The sequence below is a fragment of the Globicephala melas genome, chromosome 2 (genome assembly GCF_963455315.2).
Source record: "Globicephala melas chromosome 2, mGloMel1.2, whole genome shotgun sequence".
NCBI lineage: Eukaryota > Metazoa > Chordata > Mammalia > Artiodactyla > Delphinidae > Globicephala > Globicephala melas.
In genome coordinates this window covers 30,930,699-30,955,432 of record NC_083315.2, presented here as the reverse complement: position 1 = coordinate 30,955,432, position 24,734 = coordinate 30,930,699, and the positions used below count along the sequence as shown (strand labels likewise).

General features: G+C 47.0%; 1 protein-coding gene and 1 non-coding gene across 8 annotated transcripts in view; both read right to left on the bottom strand.

Moving 5' to 3' along the window:
- ENTREP2 (endosomal transmembrane epsin interactor 2) overlaps window positions 1–24,734 on the bottom strand; it is a 371,116-nt gene that overhangs the window by 216,403 nt on the left and 129,979 nt on the right. The gene's annotated exons all lie outside the window — the stretch shown is intronic.
- Window positions 16,335–16,441, bottom strand: LOC115864736 (U6 spliceosomal RNA). Its single transcript, XR_004044099.1, has one exon. It is a non-coding gene; the product is annotated as a U6 spliceosomal RNA (small nuclear RNA).

Genomic DNA, 24,734 nt, shown 5'->3' with positions numbered 1-24,734 from the left:
TTATTTTACTCATTTGTTTAACATATCCTGACCAGCAAGCCCACTCCTGAATACGTACCCTAGAGAAATGGACACGTGTTCACAGAAAAACTTGTACACTAATGTTTATAGCAACTCTATTTCTGATTGTCAAAAAAAAAAAAGACTGGAAACAACCCAAATGTCTTTCCATGGATGAGTGGACGAACAGGTACATTCATACAATGGGATACTACTCAGTAAGCAAAGAAAGGAACTATTTATACAGTAACAATCTGGATAGACCTCCAAGGCTCTATGCTGAGCAAATGAATCCAATCTCAGAAGCTTACATGCTGTATGAGTCCATTTACATGACTGTCTGTGAAAGACAAAACTACAGGGATAAAGAGATCAGTGGTTGCCAGCACCTAGCGGTTGGGGGAGGTTCGTCTATACAGCATAAGCATGAGGGTGTTTTCTGGGGTGATGGAACGATTCTGTATTCCAGCACATGTAAGACATGCATGTGTCAAAATTCAGGGAACTGTAAGCCCCATGTGTTAAAATTCATTGAACTATACAGTCAATTTTACTGTATAGTAATTTAAGAATTAAAACTATTTTAAAAATCAAAGATACTTCTTCACGGAAAAAAAAAGATCACTGAACACAATCTTTTAAAAATAGTCTATGGAATCTAATTAAGCCAGGAGCCACAATCCACTAGTGTTGTATCTTCAAGCCAGCAAAACCGTGAACTCAGAGATCTGTAGCCCGTCTGCTCACCCGAAAGTTCCAGGGTGGGAGTGAACTTGCCAATTCCAAGTCCTCGAAGAGAGAGGAATAATGCAAATTTCAAGGGAGGACACCCCAGCTCCTCAAAAACCCACAGACGCAGCCAGACCCAGATTTGGGTACATCAACTTGGCACTCCCAGGAAAAAGCAAAAAGCACGTTGTCCCAAGGTAGCGCATCCTGGATGGTGCTTGGGGCAAGTTTCTAGTACTGCTTGTTTAACTTTTATGTTGGCAATATCATCGTGTTCTTTCTTTCTTTTTTTTCAGATGATAAAAATTACCCAAGCCTTCAGAGCATCTTTATAGGATAGTTTTAGAAATTGTCCTTTGGTTCTGATCAAGCCACCTTACAGGAGGAGAGGAAGGGCAGACATAAAAATAAGGCGCTCACTCAGCTTCTTTCAAGATAATGTGGTTTTTAAAAACTATATATGTGTTATAAAACACGTTGTTATCGATGAGGCAACCAATGTAGTAGACAGGACAATGGTGACAAAGCTAGATCCAGGCCCTGGGCTAAGAACACTCAGGTCCATGGAACCGGTCCAGCTGGTCATCTCACTCAGAGTGAGAGCATGTGAATTTCCCACCATTCCATGGGACAGGAGTTCAGATGCTGCAGGTCTCGCCATCTGTCATTTCCTGTTCATGCACAGGAATCACACTGTAAAACACCTGACCTTCACGTGGAGAAGAAACACGTCCCTGTTTGATTCACGTGTCACATACTCAAATCATCTTTTCTATGTCAGCAGTATCCCACGGGTCTTGTCTATGTGCATCTGCACAGGGAGAGAACCACCGCGGTCATCGCGAGGAAGTGCAGGCAGATAGCCTCCAGGGGACAAGGACTTGGGGTCAGCAGCTTTTAAACTTTGAGAGAATTTTATTCTCCAGAGAAACTCCTATGCGGAATCCAATATTTAAAACAGGTGTTTTGTTAGCAGAGATTTTATAAGTTCAAATTTTAAATATTTATTATAGATTCAATCAAGAGAACACTGAGATTGGAAAATGGGATTATACAGGACAGCCAAAGTCACATCAGCCCAGGAAGATAATTGACTTCTAAGTTTAATTTTGGTTGCCCAGTATAGAGAAAATTTTGAAAACAGATCGGTTTTACTTGACAATATTAGGATGCTCTTAAATTAAATGAATCCAGAAGTTAGAGTCAAAATACAAGGAAACAATGATATCAATGCTGAATTGTTAAACTGAACCAGTGCATGGCTTATCCACTAGTTTAAGTAATAATTGGTAGAAAATATTTTTCAAACATATTTGTAACATTATGAGATGGATTTCCCATAATGTTATATTTTAAAACATACTACTTCAGTACGTACCGAATCTTGAGACAAAATTTCAGTCAAATTTACCTTGTTTTCCCTGCTGACTGTAAAGCTTTCCAAGGACTCAGAAGGCTGGAAGGGAGTAAACTGACAGGATCTGGGGGCCAGGCATATTAAAAAAATCACTAAAACCTTGTTTTAATCTTGAGTTGTCTTTCATATTCTGCTTCATTAACTGTCCCAAACTGAAGCCCAGGAAGATATCCCTGGCTTGTCCTGCAAGTTCTCAGCATCTCCAATCCATGCAAGAGGTCAGTGGGAAATCAGCTCATTGAAAGAAACCGGGGGCTCTTTCCAGTCCACGATGAGTTCTCAAAGCCTGACATCTGTGGGGGACTGTCAAACTTTCTTTCCTGAGCATGTGAACCAAAGGCCCAGATTTAAGAAAGAAACCATAATTGCAGTGTTTTTGCAACTCACTGTAAAATATAAAAATTAAATAAGTAAATGTTAAAATTACTAAAATAAACTGATTATTTGGATTCTAAGAGGAGATGAGTAACCAGTTCTAAACACAAAAATAAATAAATGTTGAAGGATGTCCTACAGACACAGTCTTCTGTATCAGGTGGCCTGTTTTGAGTAACTGAGCACTTTACATAACATTCCAGCTCTAATTTCTTTTATTATTCAAAATTCTGGAGCTAGATTTAGAATTTGGATAATTAATAAGATCACCCCTTCCTCTTGTTCCTGATTATCACTCATCACGGTCCTGTTTGCACTTCTCTTGCCGACTGTAATCACTTATTTGAACCAGTGGCTCATCAGCTCTTCATTAGTGCCTGTAGGTTAGATAAAATGTGCTTGGATTTCCAAAATAACTGCAAATCACATTGGTGTTGACAGCAAAGAGGTGAATTCCCAGAATATTTTCAAATAAGACAGTTCCCCGCAAGACCGTGGCTCTTGAGTGAGAAAAGTGGTGTCCTCCTGAGTGACCGAGAACTCACCCCCCCCTCCAGCCCTGAACATCTACCCTAAAAACACTCCCGTGGCCACAACTCCTGGGCATCATCTTAGCCCCAGCCTCAGCATGTGGGAACATGTCAGTTACTTAAGTAGGAACAAGGAGTGAAAGTCAACAAGAATTCAATACAAAATTTAAAAGCCAGAGTCCCCTAGCTAGCAAGTCGAAAATACAGCTGCCAAGGCCCCGTCCTGGAGAGTCAAACTCAGAAGCTCTAAGAGCAGAGCTGGACACCGGGATCAGTACAGCCTTGAACACAGCAGACCTGGATCCAAACCCTGATCTGGCCTTGAGCATCTGTGTAGATGTACACATAACAAGCTGAACTTGGTGTTTTCATCTTTGAAAACGGAGATGACAGGAATTCCCTGGTGGTGCAGTGGTTAAGAATCCACCTGCCAATGCAGGGGACATGGATTTGATCCCTGGTCTGGGAAGATCCCACATGCTGCAGAGCAACTAAGCCCATGTGCCACAACTACTGAGCCCACGTGCCGCAACTACTGAGCCCACACACTCTAGGGCCCACGGGCTGCAACTGCTGAGCCCGCGTGTTGCAGCTACTGAAGCCTGTGCACGTAGAGCCCATGCTCCGCAACAAGAGAAGCCACCACAATAGAAGCCTGTGCACCACAATGAAGAGTAGCCCCCCTTGCTGCAACTAGAGAAAGTCCACGTGCAGCAACAAAGACCCAATGCAGCCAAAAAATAAATAAATAAGTAAATAAAGGGAAATAGCCCACAGCCCCATGGGCAGCAGTGAGATTACAGACGTAATGAAGGGGAGAGCCTCACAGTCCCACCCCTATGACGGCCCCCCTTATAAAGATCACAGAGGCAACCCGCCTACAGGGGAGAACAGACTTGGAAGATTCAAATGCATTTCATGAGACAGAGGAACAGGCCAAACAGCACCATGAGGAGGCAACCAGACACCCAGAATGTGTGTCTACAGGTCAACTGACCTCTTCAATGAATTGCTGTCACCAAAATAAAAAATGGGGGACTTTATTCGAGGAAAGGGATTTAATGAGCCAGAGAAATAAGATACAAATAAGTAAGGGGGGACTGAAACCTAGATTGAACGCTGTGAGGCTGGACTACAGTTGGAAATATCAGTATGAACAAACTCAGTTTGGCTTAAGAGAGACAGACACAGACTGATAGACATAGATAAACACAGAAATACAGAAATGTTACATCTGGGTTAATATACGTACAGTCATCCCTCATCGTTTGCGGATTCCATATCTGCAAATTCACTCACCCCCTAAAATTTATTTGTAACCCCCAAATCAAGACTCAAGGTGCTTTCATAGCCACTTGCAGCCCCACATGTGCACAGAGCATCAGATAATTTGAATTGCCCGATGCACAAGGTCCCAGCCGAGGTTCCCAGCTGAGGTCAAACAAGGCTCTGCCTTTGTGTTTCAGCTCACGCTGTAAACAAGTGTCCTTTTCACCATCTACTTAGTGCCATGGTTTTTGCATTTTTTGTTGGTGATTTCATTGTTCAAAACGGCCCCCAAGCATAGTTCGGAAGGGCCATCTAGTGTCCTAAGTGCAAGAAGGCTGTGATGGGGGCTTCCCTGGTGGCGCAGTGGTTGAGAGTCTGCCTGCCGATGCAGGGGACACGGGTTCGTGCCCCGGTCCGGGAAGATCCCACATGCCGCGGAGCGACTAGGCCCGTGAGCCATGGCCGCTGAGCCTGTGCTCCGCAATGGGAGAGGCCACAGCAGGGAGAGGCCCGCGTACCGAAAAAAAAAAAAAAAGTCGGCTGTGACGTACCTTACAGAGAAAATGCGTGTGTCCTTTAGGCCTGGGTCACAGTGCTGTGGGTTGTGAGTTCAATGTTAATTCTCCAGGTGAAACCCTATTGAACTAAATTTTATTTTCACCTTGTACACTTGAGAGCTAAAGAGACCATTAACATGGGAGTAATAATGGGTCAAAATTTACAAAATAAAGTACTGCTTTGATGTGGGAGTTGATTAAAAAATGAATCAACAATACATGTTAAATAAGATGCCTTTAAACAGAAACACACATAACACATGGTTATGTATTGATTGGTTGACAAAAATGTTGTGGCCATGGTCTCAGGAACCTAACCCTGAATTTCCCCCAGAAGCAATGGTTCAGAGTTTACCAATCCAGTGTTCAGGGCAGCTTTATAAAACAAAACTATCCCAAATACTGAGAACTGACTATACATTTATTTCCTAGTTCTGTCCCCTAAGATGGCCTAGAAGCAATGATACCTCATTAGTAACTAGCATCCAGACTGTGGTTTCTAATGCCCCTCTCCAAAAAAAGGATAAATGGCTGATAACAGGGCTGGGGCAGGGAAAATGTAAGATGCGCCTGAAGCATCTTGTAGTGGTAGAAAATAAGGAAGTGCTAAAAGTAAGGGCGGGCGGGGGGTGGGGAGTTGATGGGAAAACACTGTGTTAAAGAGACACAGGAGCCAAGTGGCTAAAGAAAGAACAATTTGAGCAACAAAGTAAACAACCACAGTATTGAATTATAACGTAAGAAATAAGATAAATATCCGAGTCCATATTGATATCTCAAATGACTGAATAAATACATTTACACAATGAATACATAAGTTTAATAAGTAAATATATTTATTCAGAAGTGACAAATCTTCCTTAAAGAAGAATTCCAAATAAAAATTGTAAAAGAAAGATGGGAACTAGGAAGTCACCACCAGAACTCCACAGTGATGATTGCTGAGGCCAAGATCCGCTCAAGGATGCTCGTCAGTGGTCGAAACTTTACGGAGAAACACGATATTTACATTGCCTCAAAGTATCTCCCCCAGAATATTTATTCATTACTGTGGTTTTAACGTATGTCCACAAATTTCTTCACCAGGTCCTCCTGGAAGGACCTCTAGGAGGTGGAGCTTAACCCTCCCCCATCCAGTGTAGCCTGGATTTGGTTACTGGCTCCTAATGACTAGAGTTTGGGGAGGGGAAGGATGGTGACTCTGCAGCGGAGAAAACTGCACCACCTTGACCAGGGGATCAAGAGAGACGGACACAGACTGATAACATCACCAGCAATAAGTCAGACGTCAATAGCATCATATGAGGCAATGAGAAGAGTACCTCACCTCTGTGGTACTTTTCCCTCCACCCATAACCCCATCCTGATAATGAGGAAACATCAGACAAACCCACATTGAGGGACGTTCTACAAAATGCCTGACCAGTATTCTTCAAAAGTGTCAAGGTCATGAGAAACAAGGAAAGGCTGAGGAAATATCCCAGATTAGAGGGGTCAAAAGAGACATGATGATTAAATGATGCATGTACCCAGGATTGGATCCTGGAACAAAAAAGGTCGTCAGCGGGAAAACTAGTGAAATCCAAATAAAGTCTGTAGATTAGCTGATAGCAATGTTAATGTTTACTTTTCACCAATTTATCATGATTTCGTGAGATGGTAACCTTGGGGGCAGCTGGGTGAAGTGTTTGGGAACTCTGCCCTGATATATGAACAATTCTCCTTAGGGCAGCAAAGGTACGGTCCACCTTGGAGTTTGGTTCTATGGTGAATAACAAGCACACAATCATTTGCCAAAAATGAGGTCAGCTGGTTCTCAAATTCTAGAATCTATGTATAGACAAGCATGAGAGCTGAAATACCATTCAAAGCAAAGGCCCGGGTGACAGCAGTTGGGAGGTAAAGGGACAGGTGAGGGAGGCCGGACTTCCTCTCTCACCCAAGAGATCCTGTCCTAAGACAGTGCACCACGTTAGAGAAGTTTAAATTCACGATTTAAAGTCATAAAATCATTACGAGAAGAAATATAAATTATAAACAAGAGAAAACATGAGGTCAGAGCAGGGGACCCATAGAGACAGTCGAGGTCCATACATCCCTGTGGCCACTAGACACGTGAACAGGTAGTGGAAGTCAGAGTGACCAGAGAAACACAGGTCAAGGATCATTTTACACTCATCTCACTGGGAACAATCTTTGAACTCTGACAATGCTCAGGGCTGGAGAGAGCAAGGATCTGTAAGATCAAGACACAGGAGGATTGAGTGGGGAGGGAGGGAGAATGTAAACAGAGGGATTGCTCTGAAAAAGAGTTGAACGTTACCTGCTAGCATTGACCATCCACACACCTTATGCCCAGGGTCTGACTCTTGGGTTTATAACCCAGAAGAAAACTCTTGAACATGTGCACCAGAAATGAGAATGAGAATGTTCACAACAGCAACAACCTGCAAACGGCTCAAATGTCCATCCATGGGGAGCAGGTGATGTTGTCATAGCACAGTCAAAATGTGTAATTACAGCACTCACACAACACGAAGGAACTTTAACAAAATACTATTAAGTGGAAAAAGGTTAGTCCAAAAAGATGAAATACAGAGTGGTACTCTTTTTAAAAAGGTAAAAACAACCAAAGTAAAAACATACTTTTCAGCATATATAGATACAATAAGATTATATAAAAAGGAAAGTGAGGGAATTAGATAAGATTCAGGCAGTGCATTAACCTGAGTGGGGAGAAGCAGGGGGTTAAATGGGTCCTACTGTGAAGGACCCATTTTGACTGCAGTGGTGGGTTTTATAAGTACTTCTTATGTTTCTAAAAATAATAACGAATTTAATAAGGTTGGCCATGCATGCAATGGTGAGAGAGTGTGTATGAATAAAAGGATTAGGGTTGGACCCATTTTGTATGCTTGAAGTCCACTTTATTTTTCAAAATAATATATCAAAAAGAGCAATGTAAGCATATGATTTACATTCATGCAGGCAACAAGCAAAGGAACTAAAACCTGACCCTGAGAACCAGAAATAGGACTGGGGCTGCAAGAATAAGGCGAGAAACTCTGACTTTCCATTTTATGCTCTTCAGTATTTAGGATGCCACCGTAGTGCTTTTCAATCATAGGAAATATATCTAATCCCTTACACGTGGAAGACTCTAAGGGCTGTGTGTGGTGTGGCTATGCCCTTGGTGGCAGAGTCCTTGGACCCGTCAGTGCCCAGAGGAGGATGCGATTTCCCCAGGCTTCACACACTGCTGCTCTAACACCGCAAAACCCAAGGAGCACGAGATAAAGGCCAACTGTTGATAAGAATTAAAAACAGAAATAAAATTCATGAATGTTGATCTGGCACCTAGGTCGGTCTTGAGCCGCAAGAACCTCAGTGCACATATCCTTTCAAATTTCCAGATATTACAAAACGTCCTGACTGAGTGAGATGTCAACCGGAAGTAGCTACCCTGCCCCGTGAGAGGGTCAACGGGAGTTGGTGCAAAATGACCAAAGTGAGCTCTGCCACCTAATTCTACCTGAGGCCTCACTTACCATCTGCCCTGCCTTCCCCATGGGATGTTACGAACGGGGTCAAAGGAGACAAAGATGCTGACAGCCATGTGGATAGCAGAGCAGCACAGGCTGGGGGCTGGAGGTCTGACATCACGGGGTCAGCGGGCTGGTGTCTCCTGAGGCCTCTCCCCTTGCCTGGCAGACGGCTGTCCTCTCCATGTCCTCCGATGGTCTCCCTCTGTATGTGTGTCCTAATCTCTTCTCCTCTTAAGGACACCAGTCAGATTACATTAAGGCTGACTCTGATGATCTCGTTCTTCCTTAATTATCTCCTTAAAGACCCTATCTGGAAATTCAGTCCTGTTCTGAATGTATGGGGTGTTATGCTTTCAACATATGAACTTTTACAGGGATACAACTCAGCCCATAACACTGTATAAATGCTGTATGACTGTGATTTTTATGATTTCATGTGTGGTAACTATACCAGCAGGTTGAGACACATATACGTTCATGTGTGTGTATCTATGTCTGCACACACACATAAAACATTCTCTTCCTACCTCCCCACAGAAATTAATTTCTAAGGTCCTGTTTCATGCCACATAATACTGACCTTGAACTCAATAGATTTCCAAGGAATTTTTACCTTGCAGACAGTTTGGATTTATGGCTATAACACTCCTTAAAAGCCATTGTTCTCATTTCTGTTGGTGTGTCTAATTCCCTGAGAAGGTATCATAACACTATGGGATTATTTTATGCCACAATTTTTTTATTGTGGTAAAATTTACACACAGTGAAATTCACAGACCACAAGAATACAATTATGTATAAGGTTTGACAAATACATACACCCTGTAACTAACATCCTGATCAAGACAGGAGCGTTTCTGCCACCCCGGGAAGTTCTCCTGTGCCCTTCCCAGTTTTACCCTCATAGGCAACTACTGTTGCTGGGATTTCTACCACCATTGATGAGCTTTGCCTGTTTTTGAACTTCCTACAATGAAATCATAAAACATCCTAGTTCTGGGCTTCCCTGGTGGCGCAGTGGTTGAGAGTCCGCCTGCCGATGCAGGGGACACGGGTTCGTGTCCTGGTCCGGGAAGATCCCACATGCCGCGGAGCGGCTGGGCCCGTGAGCCATGGCCGCTGAGCCTGTGCGTCCGGAGCCTGTGCTCCACAACGGGAGAGGCCACAACAGTGAGAGGCCCGCGTACCGCAAAAAAAAAACAAAAAAAACACTCTAGTTCTTAAAAACTGATTTCTGAACACATCTTCCCCCACCGCATTAAATAATTGTTATAGCTGTGACGTAATTTCCTTTTCTTGTTTTAACACCTGGTGCAGCTAACATGCATGTCACTTTGCACAGAGTACTATATGTACTGAGAACACTTCTACCCTGAGAACACTTCTACCCATGTCACTTTGCACAGAGTACTATATGTACTGAGAACACTTCTACCCTGCCTACAACAGAATATTATGCATTAATCATAAAATTTTCTGAAGTAACCTCAAGTTAACGTTTCATCTATATAATCATACCACCACTTTCGAACATTAACATGTTGAAAAAGATCACCCCCAAGTTTCCAAGTCTGACTGGAGAAGAGTACAAAACTGGGACAAGTGGTGTCACCATAAATATCCAGTTTCCAAAAAATAACTCAGCTGCCATTTTTCACATCCCTGTTCCCCAGCCACACCAAGTCACCCAGGCCTGTCACTATGGGGCAGGGCGGCCCTGGACACAAGGGCTCTCCCTGCCTGCTCCCCTCCACCATCCTCAGAGCCCCCATCACTGCTCCCTACCCCCCGTCTTCCTGAACCCCACACCCCTCTCCTCCAGGGTCGGCTCCATCCCTTCCCACGTCCCTCAGCCTCTCTGCTGCGCCCTTCCACCCATCAGCACACAGACCGTCTCCCCATCCAAAAAACTAACCTTCCCCTGGTTCCTCAAATAATTAAACACAGGATTACCATATGACCCAGCAACTCCACTCCTAGGTATATACCCAAGGGCAGTGGAAGCAGGGTCTTGAAAAGGTATTCGTCCACCCATGTCCCTTGCAGCATTATCCATCATAGCTAAACTGTGGATGCATCCCAAGTGTCCATCGATGGACAAATGGATAAACAAAATGTGGTCTATCCATACAACAGAATATTATTCAGCCTTAAAAAGGAAGGGAACACTGACACCTGCTACAGCGTGGATGAATCTTAAGGACATTATCCCCAGTGAAATAAGCGAGACACAAAAGGACAAACATTAAATGAGTCCACTTATATGAGGCCCCTAGAACAGTCAAATTCCAAGAGACAGAAAGTAAAACGGTAGTTGCCGGGGGCTGGGGGGAGGGGAGAATGGAGAGTTAGTGTTTCACAGGTGCAGAGCGTCTGTTTGGGACGATGAAAAGAGTGCTGTGGGTGCATGCTGGTGGCCCACACTAAGTGACTCATGATCCAACTGCCCAAGCCAACGGACCACTCTCAGAAATCAGTAGAATCTGATGCTGTTTAGCCAGTTCCACAGCTGCAAACCCACTGCTGCCTTGGCTCTTCCCCGCGATCCCTGAGAGACAGTTGTGTGTGGGTGTGTGGGTGTGAACACACTTTATAAATAAGGCACGCATTTATGAATACACACGTGTGTATCCCATGCTCGCACAGCTGTTTGTGGGCCACCTGCTCCCACTGCCAGGCACCGTGCCGGTCAGTGTTCACAAGAGACCATCTCATCGAATCCCCCAAACCATCCTATGTTGCTTCCTGACTCTCCCACCATCCCCAGTGATTCTTCCTTGCTTTCTTTCCTGGCAGTGTCACATGATGGTCCCTCGGGGTTCTGTCCCTCGCTACCTTCCCAGGAGAGCAGGGGAGCTCAGGCACCCTCTTGGCCCCCTGCTCTTTCTGTGGCAATGGCTCCGAGGCGCCGTCTCCAGCCTGGGCCTCTGCTGAGCTCCAGACACTCTCACCATGTGCTCATCCCACTTACACATGGATCCCCCCCGGACTCTCAAACTCGACACAGACAACGCCAACACCATTCCCTCTCCAACATCTGTGTTCCTCGTTCTAAAAACCTCTCTTGTCTCACAGTTGTTCATTTGACTCAAAATCTCAGTGGTTTATAGGAATAACAACCCATTTCCCACCTCCCGATCAGTGTCCGGGGATTGCAGTGGCTCAGGTTCACGCTGTCCTCCCTCCAGGACGAGGCTGGGGGAGTGGCCACTCCCGCCATGTGGTTCATCACTAAACGAGGACAAGAGAGGGTGAGCCAGGCGCTGGTTCCCGGGGCTCCCGCTCAGAAATGATGGAGCCTCATCCTCGGGGACCGGCCACCCTTACCCCTCTGGAAAGAGCCCTCGGCTCCCTCAGGCACAAGATGCTCTGCATTTTCTCCACAGTGAAGCCTCCAGCACATCTATGGGAAGACTGGACCCAGCCAGAAGTCCCTGGGTCAGATCATTTTTGCCTCAAATTCCATTCATTCACTCGCATTTATTGAGAACCAAGCAGCAGTGTTGAAGGGGCCAGGGGCACACCAAGGAAAAAGACAAAGATCCCTGCCCTCAGGGAGCGCACATCTGGGCAGGAAGCGACAAAGCAATGGACATGATAAATAAGTTATATGGTATGTCAGGAGCTACAGGGAAAGCAGGGAAGAGCTGAGTGAGGTGAGAGGGATCAGGACACCCACGGCGCAGGGGACGGGGCACACAGAGCTCAGTAGACGGTGAATGTCACACCGTAGAGATTGCTGTCCATGGAAATACATTAGACTTACAAACAGCTACTGACACACGAGGTCGTCAAGATACAGATTTTATCTTTTCATCTCAACCTTGACAACCTGGGATGATGGAAGCGCTCACGGCAAGAAAAAACTCCCCGTCTGGGTCCTGATGGAAGAGTTTGCACCTGGTGATCACCCCATCTCCCCAGTGCGGATCCACTGTCAAGAAAGGGGCAGGGGGCTTCCCAGGTGGCACAGTGGTTGAGAGTCCGCCTACCGATGCTGGGAACGCGGGTTCGTGCCCCGGTCCGGGAAGATCCCACATGCCGCGGAGCGGCTGGGCCCGTGAGCCATGGCCGCTGAGCCTGCGCGTCCGGAGCCTGTGCTCCACAATGGGAGAGGCCACAGCAGTGAGAGGCCCGCATACCGCAAAAAAAAAAAAAGAAGAAAGGGGCAGGATGCGTTCAGAATAGGATGCATCCATGTCTCCAGGTAAACTTTATATAAATCAGACAAACCCTGTGAACGTTGGCGTGGGGAGATGACTGTCCAAACCAGGTACGCGGGGCCCCCCTGGGGCATTGGGTAAAGGCCAGTAGCTGCCCCAACAAGTCCCCCACTAACCTGGAAGGCTGTGCTCTACCAGCTGTGAAAAACAACCCCTGGAACCCAGCCCTGATTAGAATGTTTCTTCTTGAAAAAATCGTATTTCATTTGTAATATCAAAGACAGGGAACCTGGGCCACGGTCAGCAGCGGGTTCTTCTCGAGAGAACTGGTTCTTCTCAGCAGTTTGTCCTGATTTTCAGCAAAACAGGCCCCGGTGGCCACACAGGTGTGCACTCACAGGACGGCACAGTCAGGGCAGCAGCCTGGGTCCAGGCCAGACAGAAACCACGGGTGGTGACCAACCCCCTCTCCCCAGCAGCCCTTTCAAACCAGGGCAGCATCTGGGAGGAGACACACCTCGCGTTCTCATCCACTTAGGAACAGAGTGTAGACATAGGTTCTGGTAACTGGGAGGCCCCACCGCACTTCTGGGCCTAAAGGGGGCAGAGGTTCTGGTGGCCTTTACAGCTGTCGCTGTTCCCACAGTCATCCCTCAGGGGTGGCTGCTCACCAGCCCCCCTGTGCTACACAGGTCAGAGCGAAGGGGTCCCCGGCAGCCACTGTCGTGGGCATCCTGCAGACACGGCCGAGGCCACCAGTGCACACAGGGGAGCCGAGGTTCTGACCAGCTCTCCCCCGGACCAAGACCTTCTCCCTGTGCTGGGGTCTCGAGCATGCCCACCGCATTCCCAAACACCAGAAACGCAGGGAAGAAGCTCTGCCCTGGGAATGAGTGAGTTAGGAAGAACCAAGGAGCAGGACCAAGTCGACATCTGTTAGACCCTCAAAGCAGCCTCGGGGGGCTTCCCTGGTGGCGCAGTGGTTGAGGGTCTGCCTGCCAATGCAGGGGACACGGGTTCGGGCCCTGGTCTGGGAGGATCCCACATGCCGCGGAGCAACTGGGCCCATGAGCCACAATTACTGAGCCTGCGCGTCGGGAGCCTGTGCTCCGCAGAGAACAGGAGAGGCAGCGATAGTGAGAGGCCCGCGCACCGCGATGAAGAGTGGCCCCCACTTGCCGCAACTAGAGAAGGCCCTCGCACAGAAGCGAGGACCCAACACAGCCATAAATAAATTAATTAATTAAAAAAAACCAAAACAGCCTCGGGGCAAGGCCACGGCTCTGATGGGTGTTCCTCACTCAATGACAGCAGGATGACCAGGTGTGGAATGCATGACCTAACGCCAATCCGAGTGAAGACGACTAGAGAGGCAACACATCTCTGAAAAGAGGACACGTGGTCCTGTACTGACCACTCCTAGGCCGAGACCTTGACTCTAGAGAAGGGAGGGACCGTAGCACCAACAAGGTTGAAGTACGGATGTGCTGGACCTCTAAGACCATGGAAGACAAAGCTGTGGACCGATGCTGACCCCCCCCCCCCCCGCCTCCATCCTCACAGAGGACCCATCTGCTTGGGAGCCAATGCGTCCAACAAGCACTGCTTTCCCAGACCACCAGACCACCTTCGCCTGGGGTGGCTGTGTGACCCCGTTCTGGCTAAAGAGATGCATGTGGAAGTCTGCTATGCGGCACTTTGAAGACTTTTTCTTCCCTGAAACAGGTGCTTTCTGTTTCCAGGTCTCGCTGCCCAGCAGACAGACATATGATGGGGATAGGAGGTCACGCTGCTGTAACCCTGAGACCAGAAGCGTGGGGCAGAGCCCAATGCTGAAAGTGGCAGGCAGAGAGAGGAAGAGCCTGGGTCCCCAGTGGCTCCATGAGATGGGGAGAGGGTAGGATCAGCCTTTTCTTTACAGTTCATATTGTTTCACTTCCGTCCTCCTTCTCTATGGCTGCTGTGACAAATTACTGCAAAGTCAGCAGCTCAAAGCTACACAAATTTGTCATCTTACAGTTCTGTAGGTTAGAAGCCAGACACGGGTCTCACTAGGCCGAAATCAAGGTGCCAGTAGGGCTGCGTCCTTTTTGGAGGCTCTGGGATGAATCCATTTCCTGGCCTTTTCCAGCTTCTTCTCACACTCCTTGGCTCACAGCCCCTTCCTCCATCCGCAAAGCCAGCTGTGTGGTCTCTCTCTGACCCCTCACCGTAGCCACATCTCCTTCCAGCTCTCCTCTTCTGTCTTAGAAGGACGCTGGGCTCAGCCAGATAAGGCCGGGCAATCTGTCTTCTCAAGGTCAGCTGATTAGCAACTTTAACTCCATCCACACCCCCTTTGTCGCATAACCTGAAAGGTCCCCAGGATTAAGATGTGCACGCCTGTCGGGGGTGGTGGTGGTGGTGGTTATTATTCTGCCAACCACAAATTCTTACAATAAGCATAAACTCCTTCTGTAACTGGAAACACAAGTCAAATAATTTAAAATTATTTTTTAGGTTCCACATATCAGTGGAAACATACAGAATTTGTCTGACTTATTTCACTTAGCACAATACCCTCCATATCCATCCATGTTGTTACAAATGGTAAAACTTCATTCTTTTTTATGGCTGAGTAGTATTCCATTGTAGGTACATACCACATCTTCTTTATCCATTCCTCTGTCGTTGGACATTTAGGTTGCTTCCATGTCCTGGCTGCTGTAAATAGTGCTGCAATGAACATTGGGGTGAATATGTCCTTTCGAATTATGGGTTTTCTTTGGATACATGTCCCGGAATGGGACTGCTGAATCATATGGCAACTCTATTTTTAGTTTTTCAAGGAACCTCCATACTGTTTTCCATCGTGGCTGCACCAAGTTACATTCCCACCAACAGTGCACGAGGGTTCCCTTTTCTCCACATCCTTGTCAACACTGGTTATTTCTTGCCTTTTTGACAATAGCCGTTCTGTTAGGTGTGAGGTGATATCTCATTGTTGGGACCATGATCCAACAAATTAGAAAAGTAATCCAACTTTTGAAGCACATTGAATCAAGTAAGCCATCGAAGATTTCCACAGAGAAAAGAAGCCGTTCTGTGGCTGGATGAGGCTAAAACACATCTAAGCACCTGTGCTACCCAGCAGATGTGCCTCCCCCTCGCCAGACGCATGGTGAGGGGAGTTCTGAGCAGCACACGGCTTCATGATCTACCAGGCTGAGGTCCCCTCACTACCACCCACTTCCCATTCCATCCAAAAAGTATCCAGGGGGCTTTCCTGGTGGCTCAGTGGTTAAGAACCCACCTGCCAATGCAGGGGACACGGGTTTGAGCCCTGGTCCCAGAAGATCCCACATGCTGCGGAGCAACTAAGCCCGGGCGCCACAACTACTGAGCATGTGCCCTAGAGCACGCGAGCCACAACTACTGAAGCCCGCGCACCTAAAGCCCGTGCTCAGCAACAAGACAAGCCACCACGATGAGAAGCCCGCGCACCACAACAAAGAGTAGCCCCCGCTCGCCACAACTAGAGAAAGCCCACATGCAGCAACGAAGACCCAATGCGGCCAAAATATAAATTAAAAAAAACAAAACAAAACTTATCCAGGTTCTTGAATAACTTTTTAGTTTCTTAAAAATAAGGCTAATGTAACTTCCAATTATTTAATTTTTCCATTTAATAAATATAGTAACAAGGTCCTTTCCTTTCTTTCTTTTATTGAGTTATAGTTGACCTACAATATTATACATTTCAGGTGTACAAAATTACAGAACACTTCACGAATTTTCATCTCATCCTAGCACAGAAGCCATGCTAATAATCTCAGTATCGTTCCAATTTTGGTACAGGTGCTGCTGAAGTGATCACAAGACCCTTTTCTTTCTAATTTTAAGCTACCAGGTGTGCTTGTAAAAACACTGGCCTGCAGGTGGATCGTTCTTCTGTCTGGACACAAGCCCTCCTTAAAACAGCACAAAGGGAGGAAAAGACATCCCTCGTGAACAGCGGGGGCTTGCAGACGTGAAGTGAAGATACACAGTGGACATTCAGGAGTCCCTGTGGCTGGCACCCGTCAGCCCTTCAGCCCTGATGTAGGGATGCTCCTGATACGGAATTCACCTCCTTCAGGAACCTCAGAATCGGTACCTGGGCACCAAGCAGGGCAGCTCTGACTGCCTGCTGTGGAAAGTCGGCCTGGGTCACAAAGTCCACTCTGTACTGTACCCTAAATGGCATTAATGACTCTTTCCGCCAGTGCCCTGGCATTGAGCATTGATACAACCAACGTAATCGTATGCGTGATGCTCACGGGTAGGCAGAGAAACCATCAACAAATGAAAGTGTTCATCTCAAGAACCAAAAGAATGCAGAGCTCTATCTTTTCGAATCAGTGATGAAACAGTTCACATGCAAGCTTCTGAAAACTCTTTCCCATGATAAATTTTACGTTGCCTCAGTAAAGCTGAAAATGAGACGGCTCAACCAGGAGGATCAGAGTTAATCTCGCTTTCTCCATCTGCTTCTCTAGGTAACTCACACTATTTGAAATTAGCTTTGGAAAAAGTAATCTGAAAACATCTTTGAAAATAGAAGATACACAAATACAACGTGGGCTTTCCAGAGATGATGACCTAGGGACACTTAACTCCAAGAACACCATCCCCTTGTCCTCCCCCACCCCCAAGGCCCCTGAGGCCAGCTGCAGACTGCACCCTCCCTGCTGGTCAGTAAAGGAGAGCCCGGCCTCCAGGAGCTCAAGGCAGCAGACCCTCCGAGCCGCCCCCAAACGCGTGCACCTGGTCTCTGATTCTGAGGCTCCCTGGATAGAACGACACACCTGCTGGAAATTTTGCGGAAACACTCCTTCATTTAAAAACAAACACTGTTCATTTAGGAAATGGCTCAAAAGAGACGAGAGGATGTTATTACGGTCACTGCAGGATGGGCCAGATGAGAACGAGAACCGGACATTAAAGCGTAGTTGCCGAACTGGGCTTTTCCTTTCATCTAGGAAACTGATCTACCCCAACCAGAGGGGTCTGACTGAAGATGAGAAAGGAAAACACTGAGGTCCGGGGAAGCAGGGCAGCCTTCGCACAGGTCTGGAGTCCCTTGTGACATCTGAACGAGGATCAGAGGGGCAGGCAGCAGGTTGCAACGGCCTCCATGAAGGGACACATGTGAGCAGAGGCCCTGGGGAGGCCCGAGAGGGTGGCCCACCTCTGGGGACATGGAAGACTGCAGCGCTGGCTGGACATGGGAGAAGCGGGGGAAGGAGACTGACCGGTGAGATGCACACAAACACCGACAGCTCTCTACGTTCATGACATGCTGAACGTGGGTAATGACCCCTTATTTATTCTATAGAACAGACACTCAGCGGCGTAAGTTACCAGTATGTCACTCATCCTCAAGGACCACTAAAAGCACAGAAGATGAAAAATGACGAAAACTTTACTATTAGAGAAGAAAACAGATCTCATGCCCATAGCTACACTTTGAACCCATTACCAAAATGATGTGCTGACTTCAGACTCAAGACCTTTATTTACTATTTTTACCATCCTCAAAGATTCTGTATCACTTTATGGTTTAAGTAGCCAAACACTTTGTAGATTATTACACATAAGGAGGAGGGTTCTTCATCTTTTTTTTTTTTTTTTTTTTTTTTTTGCAGTACACGGGCATCCCCCTGTTGTGGCCTGTCCCGTTGCGGAGCACAGGCTCCAGACGCGCAGGCTCAGCGGCCATGGCTCAGGGGCCCAGCCACTCCACGGCACGTGGGATCTTCCCGGACCGGGGCACGAACCCACGTCCCCTGCATCGGCAGGCGGACTCTCAACCACCACGCCACCAGGGAAGCCCTAAAAAGCGTTTCTTGAAAAAAACAGATAAGTTCTAGAATGTGAAATGCCTGTTTTTTTATATTGTTACCTTGGCTCCTTTGAAATGCGTAATTTCTAGCTTCATCTTGTAGACTTTCCGACAGAGACAACTCTCAAATAACTCCCTGAACCCAGACTGGAAGGGTTTAATACACATTTCATTTACACCAACTCACACACATGTAGTGGCTTAAGGCTGTCGCTGGCTGTTTGCTTTTCAGCAGCCCTGAGTCAGGAGCTGATGGACCCACACTGCCTCAACGCCCACTTCCACGCAGGCAATATGGGCATGCGGGTGGCGGGAAACCCCAGGCGGCAGGGATTTTGAGCAACAAGTAACCAGAAAAGGTAACCCAAGACCCTCAGCTGCCAGGAGCCTTGGAAACCCCAGGGAGGGGCCCTCCTGCCACCCTGTGACACAACCAACTTTGGCTAAGAAGACGCTGAACCTGGAACACAGATGACCTTTGTGCTCTAACATTTCATTTTTCTAAGTGGACTCTGACATCAGGGTCCCTCACGCTGCACCAAACGAAAGTCCTACCTGCCTCGGCTTCAGAAAGCAGATCCTAAGAAGGGAGGAAATCCTGCTGCTGCTCGGACGGCGTCTGTCCATCCTCCAGATGTGGGCGCCACTCCCCAAGCTCCCCACCTCCTCTTCTTTCCTTAAACACTTCACTACCAGGAGCTATCACCTGTCAACTATAGAACCATTTGATTCACCTAAAGGAATGTATTTAAGGGGTGCCTCACATAACAGTCAAAGACAAACCCCCAAAACAAGCAGGGGGTAAGATGACGGGGTAGTCATGCCCCATGAGAAGTGGAGGCGGCTGGAAGTGGGAGCGGCAGGAAGGGCGGGGGGGCGGCAGGAAGGGTACGAAGGACCTAAAGCCAGGGGCCGGGTCAGGCTGGAGGAGCAGCAGGAAAAGTGAGCAGAAATGGGGGGAACAGCCGAGAGGGGCCAAAAGGAAATTAACTGGACGACAAAGACCCAAACAATGAGCCGACAGGAAAGGAACCAGGCCCCACCCCCCTTCCTCCCACCCTTGTGACAGTCAGCAGAGGTACTGCCCACACACAACAGAAGGATGGGATCAGAAATATCCCGGGGTTTTTGTTTGTTTGTTTGTTTTTGTTTTTATTTTTTGCGGTACGCGGGCCTCTCACTGTTGTGGCCTCTCCCGTTGCGGAGCACAGGCTCCGGACGCGCAGGCTCAGCGGCCATGGCTCACGGGCCCAGCCGCTCCGCGGCATGTGGGATCTTCCCGGACCGGGCCATGAACCCGCGTCCCCTGCATCGGCAGGTGGACTCTCAACCACTGCGCCACCAGGGAAGCCCTATCCCGGGTTTTAAATGCCAGGTCAATGCTACACCAAGGGACCCCTGAGAAGACAGCCACGGTCACCAGCTGTCACCAGACAGGACAGTGCAGGGACAGAAAACTTAGCAACGTCCCCAAAGGCAGAGGTCACAGTGCTTTCATGTCCAGCCGACACTCTCATAACTGTGTCCTCAGAGTGGGAGTGGGCATGGAGGGGTCACTGCAGTTCAAGTCTATTCACAAACCTCCTCTGTCTTTGGAGGGACTAAAAACACACATTGACCTAACTGAGAGGTTAACCATGGGTGTCTGGCCCTGACTTCAAAACACAGGGAACACTCAGTCCTGCTGAGTGGAATCTTTGCAAGGGTCCATGGACTCCACCTCTGGGAAGCAGACACCCAGGGAGGGGACTAGTGGCTCTGTCCCAGGGCCACACAGAAGGGACAGGCCTTGGCCGATGCTCCAGGCCGCCTTTGTGTCCAGTTTTGACAGTAATACATCCTCCAGGAAGGACGTGGCGAAAGCACAGAAAAGAATAAAGGAAATAATATCCATCACCCCCTGGAGATAACCACTGCTCACGTTTTGACCTGGTTGCATTCAGGCGTTTTTTTTTTCCTGCACACATACATTGTGCAAAATTGGAATTCTACTGTAGCAGGAATCTTGTTGTGTTTGTTTAACATAACATGAGGATTCCCCCAGGCCACTGAATATTCTTTGAAAATATGCTTTTAATGGCCATATAATTTAGAAATGACGGACTTCCGGGAAGATGGCGGAAGAGTAAGACGCGGAGATCACGTTCCTCACCACAGATACACCAGAAATACATCTACGCGTGGAACAACTCCTACAGAGCATCTACTGAACGCTGGCAGAAGACCTCAGACCTCCCAAAAGGCAAGAAACCCCCCACGTACCTGGTTAGGGCAAAAGAAAAAACTAAACAGAGACAAAAGGATAGGGACGGGTCCTGCACCAGCGGGAGAGAGCTGTGAAGGAGGAAAAGTGTCCACACACTAGGAAGCCCCTTCGCGGGTGGAGGCTTCGGGAGGCGGAGTGGGGGAGCTTGGGAGCCGCGGAGGAGAGCACAGCAACAGGGGTGCGGAGGGCAAAGCGGACAGATTCCAGCGCAGAGGATCCGGCCGACCGGAACTCGCCAGCCGAGAGGCTTGTCTGCTCGCCCGCCGGGGCGGGCGGGACTGGGAGCTGAGGCTCCGGCTTTTGTCGGAGCGCCGGGAGAGGACTGAGGTTGGCGGCGTGAACACAGCCTGCGGGGCGTTGGTGCACCGCGGCTGGCCGGGAGAGAGTCCGGGGAGAAGTCTGGAACTGCCGAAGAGGCAAGAGACTTTTACGTCCCTCTTTGTTTCCTGGTGCACGAGGAGAGGGGATTAAGAACGCTGCTTGAGAGAGCTCCAGGGACGGGCGCGAGCCGCGGCTAAAAGTGCGGAGCCCAGAGACAGACATGAGACGCTAGGGCCGCTGCTGCCGCCACCGGGAGGCCTGTGTGCGAACACAGGTCACTAGCCACACGCCCTTCCGGGGAGCCTGTGCAGCCCGCCACTGCCAGGGTCCCGGGATCCAGGGACAACTCCCCCGGGAGAACGCACAGGCGCGCCTCAGGCTGCAACGTCTCGCCGGCCTCTGCCGCCGCGGGCCCGCCCCACACTCCGTGCCCCTCCCTACCCCCGGGCCTGAGTGAGCCAGAGCCTCCGAATCAGCAGCTCCTTTAACCCCGTCCTGTCTGAGCAAAGAACAGACGCCCTCCGGCGACCTACACGCACAGGCGGGGCTAAATCCAAAGCTGAGCCCCTGGGAGCTGTGAGAACAAAGAAGAGAAAGGGAAATCTCTCCCAGCAGCCTCAGAAGCAGCGGATTAAAGCTCCACAATCAACTTGATATACCCTGCATCTGTGGAATACCTGAATAGACAACCAATCATCCCAAATTAAGGAGCCCTGTGGATGAAAGGCTCTTGGTGCTGCAGCCAGGAGTCAGTGCTGTGCCTCTGAGGTGGGAGAGCCAACTTCAGGACACTGATCCACAAGAGACCTCCCAGCTGCACATAATATCAAACAGCAAAAATTTCCGAGAGATCTCCATCTCAAAGCCAGCACCCAGCTTCACTCAACGACCAGCAAGCTACAGTGCTGAACATCCTATGCCAAACAACTAGCAAGACAGGAACACAACCCCACCCATTAGCAGAGAGGCGGCCCAAAATCATAATAAGTCTACAGACACCCCAAAACACACCACCAGACGTGGACCTGCCCACCAGAAAGACAAGATCTAGCCTCATCCACCAGAACACAGGCACTAGTACCCTCCACCAGGAAGCCTACACAACCCACTGAACCAACCTTAGCCACTGGGGACAGACACAAAAAACAACAGGAACTACGAACCTTCAGCCTGCAAAAAAGGAGACCCCAAACACAGTAAGATAAGCAAAATGAAAAGACAGAAAAACACACCACAGATGAAGGAGCAAGATAAAAACCCATCAGACCTAACAAATGAAGAGGAAATAGGCAGTCTACCTGAAAAAGAATTCAGAATAATGATAGTAAGGTTGATCCGAAATCTTGGAGATAGAATGGACGATAGAATGGACAAAATGCAAGAATCAGTTAACAAGGACCTAGAAGAACTAAAGATGAAACAAGCAACGATGAACAACACAATAAATGAAATTAAAAGTACTCTAGATGGGATCAATAGCAGAATAACTGAGGCAGAAGAACGGATAAGTGACCTGGAAGATAAAATAGTGGAAATAACTACTGCAGAGCAGAATAAAGAAAAAAGAATCAAAAGAACTGAGGACAGTCTCAGAGACCTCTGGGACAACATTAAACGTACCAACATTCGAATTATAGGGGTTCCAGAAGAAGAAGAGAAAAAGAAAGGGACTGAGAAAATATTTGAAGAGATTATAGTTGAAAACTTCCCTAATATGGGAAAGGAAATAGTTAATCAAGTCCAGGAAGCACAGAGAGTCCCATACAGGATAAATCCAAGGAGAAATACGCCAAGACACATATTAATCAAACTGTCAAAAATTAAATACAAAGAAAACATATTAAAAGCAGCAAGGGAAAAACAACAAATAACACACAAGGGAATCCCCATAAGGTTAACAGCTGATCTTTCAGCAGAAACTCTGCAAGCCAGAAGGGAGTGGCAGGACATATTGAAAGTGTTGAAGGAGAAAAACCTGCAACCAAGATTACTCTACCCAGCAAGGATCTCATTCAGATTTGATGGAGAAATTAAAACCTTTAGAGACAAGCAAAAGCTGAGAGAGTTCAGCACCACCAAACCAGCTCTACAACAACTGCTAAAGGAACTTCTCTAGGCAAGAAACACAAAAGAAGGAAAAGACCTACAATAACAAACCCAAAACAATTAAGAAAATGGGAATGGGAACACACATATCGATAATTACCTTAAATGTAAATGGACTAAATGCTCCCACCAAAAGACACAGATTGGCTGAATGGATACAAAAACAAGACCCATATATTTGCTGTCTACAAGAGACCCACTTCAGACCTAGAGACACATACAGACTGAAAGTAAGGGGATGGAAAAAGGTATTTCATGCAAATGGAAACCAAAAGAAAGCTGGAGTAGCAATTCTCATATCAGACAAAATAGACTTTAAAACAAAGACTATTAGAAGAGACAAAGAAGGACACTACATAATGATCAAGGGATCGATCCAAGAGGAAGATATAACAATTGTAAATATTTATGCACCCAACATAGGTGCACCTCAATACATAAGGCAAATACTGACAACCATAAAAGGGGAAATCGACAGTAACACATTCATAGTAGGGGACTTTAACACCCCACTTTCACCAATGGACAGATCATCCAAAATGAAAATAAATAAGGAAACACAAGCTTTAAATGATACATTAAATGAGATGGAGTTAATTGATATTTATAGGACATTCCATCCAAAAACAACAGAATACACATTTTTCTCAAGTGCTCATGGAACATTCTCCAGGATAGATCATATCTTGGGTCACAAATCAAGCCTTGGTAAATTTAAGAAAATTGAAATTGTATCAAGTATCTTTTCCGACCACAACGCTATGAGACTCGATATCAATCACAGGAGAAGATCTGTAAAAAATACAAACACATGGAGGCTAAACAATACACTACTTAATAACGAAGTGATCACTGAAGAAATCAAAGGGGAAATCAAAAAATACCTAGAAACAAATGACAATGGAGACACGACGACTCAAAATCTATGGGATGCAGCAAAAGCAGTTCTAAGAGGGAAGTTTATAGCAATACAATCTTACCTTAAGAAACAGGAAACATCTCGAATAAACAACCTAACCTTGCACCTAAAGCGATTAGAGAAAGAAGAACAAAAAAACCCCAAAGTTAGCAGGAGGAAAGAAATCATAAAAATCAGATCAGAAATAAATGAAAAAGAAATGAAGGAAACGATAGCAAAGATCAATAAAACTAAAAGCTGGTTCTTTGAAAGGATAAACAAAATTGATAAACCATTAGCCAGACTCATCAAGAAAAAAAGGGAGAAGACTCAAATCAATAGAATTAGAAATGAAAAAGGAGAAGTAACGACTGACACTGCAGAAATACAAAAGATCATGAGAGATTACTACAAGCAACTCTATGCCAATAAAATGGACAACCTGGAAGAAATGGACAAATTCTTAGAAAGGCACAACCTGCCAAGACTGAATCAGGAAGAAATAGAAAATATGAACAGACCAATCACAAGCACTGAAATTGAAACTGTGATTAAAAATCTTCCAACAAGCAAAAGCCCAGGACCAGATGGCTTCACAGGCGAATTCTATCAAACATTTAGAGAAGAGCTATCACCTATCCTTCTCAGACTCTTCCAAAATATAGCAGAGGGAGGAACACTCCCAAACTCATTCT